General features: G+C 44.5%; 1 pseudogene; it reads right to left on the bottom strand.

Moving 5' to 3' along the window:
• Window positions 1-793: 793 nt before the first annotated feature.
• LOC126472113 (5S ribosomal RNA) lies at window positions 794-911 on the bottom strand (annotated as a pseudogene).
• Between the last annotated feature and the right edge of the window lie 315 nt (window positions 912-1226).

Genomic DNA, 1226 nt, shown 5'->3' with positions numbered 1-1226 from the left:
TACTTCTTAGATTTGCATATTGCTTACATGAATTCATACAAATTTGACTCTACCTTACCGAGTTAAGGTTCGAATGAAGCATCTTGATGTGCAGAATACGATTGTGAGGACTGAATATGTAAGAAATGATAGTCCAGAGATCACGCCACCTTAAAAACTTTGAATTTATTTGCCCTGCTTATTTTTTTAGTGACTTCTATGCATCATATACTTAAGACAGTTTCAGTAGCGAAATTATGTACATTCATGTAATGAGTAGTAAATAATTTGCGACATCTGAACCTACACGGAATGGGATTTCAAATGAATAAATTTTGCTGTTCTGTTTAAAGTTTGGAGAGCATTTCACCGTACGAGTATATTAAGTGTATAATACCACGCTGTCTGAGGCGCCTTGTCACGGTTCATGTGGCTCCCCCCGACAGAGGTTCGAGTCCTCCCCGGACATGGATGTTTGTGTTGTCTGTAGCCTAAGTTAGTTTAAGTTAGATTAAGTAGTGTGTAAGCCTAGGGACCGATGACTTCATCAGTTTGGTCCCATAGGAATTTACCTTAAAAAATAACGAAAAGCGAAACAAAACTAAACTCCTCCCGAACAGGCCATGAAAACCCAAGGGTACTGACCGGCGGCAGTGTCATCTTCAACCCATAGGCGGCACTGTATGTGTATATGGAGGGCCATGTGGTCAGCACACCGCTCTCACGGCCGTATGTCAGTTTCCGAGACCGGGGCCGCTCCTTCTCAATCAAGTAGCTCCTCAGTTTGCCTCACAACGGCTGAGTGCACCCCGCTTGCCAACAGCACTCGGCAGACCGGATAGTCACCCATCTCAGTGCTAGCCCAGCTCGACAGCACTTAACTTCGGTGATCTGACGGGAACCGGCGTTACTACTGCGGCAAGGCCGTTGGCACAAAAAGATTAAGTGTATAATTGTTGTGGGTTGGCAGGAGAGCCAACACCGTGATTATTAGAGGAAGCCGAAAGGCACGCGTTTTAACTCATGCAGGCTGGCGTGAGGTCTGGAACAGGACAAGGAAATTAGAATTTAGAAAAACGGACTTAGCTGGTGGAATACTTAACTTTAATCCATTAATGATGAGCGTCGCTCTTGACTGTACATGATTCAGTATCAATAGTAACTGCTAATGGCGCCTTGCTAGGTCGTAGCAAATGACGTAGCTGAAGGCTATACTAACTATCGTCTCGGCAAATGAGAGCGTATTT

The sequence above is a fragment of the Schistocerca serialis genome, chromosome 3, assembly GCF_023864345.2.
Source record: "Schistocerca serialis cubense isolate TAMUIC-IGC-003099 chromosome 3, iqSchSeri2.2, whole genome shotgun sequence".
NCBI lineage: Eukaryota > Metazoa > Arthropoda > Insecta > Orthoptera > Acrididae > Schistocerca > Schistocerca serialis.
Note: the sequence above shows the minus strand (reverse complement) of the source record. Positions and strands in the feature narration are given on the sequence as shown.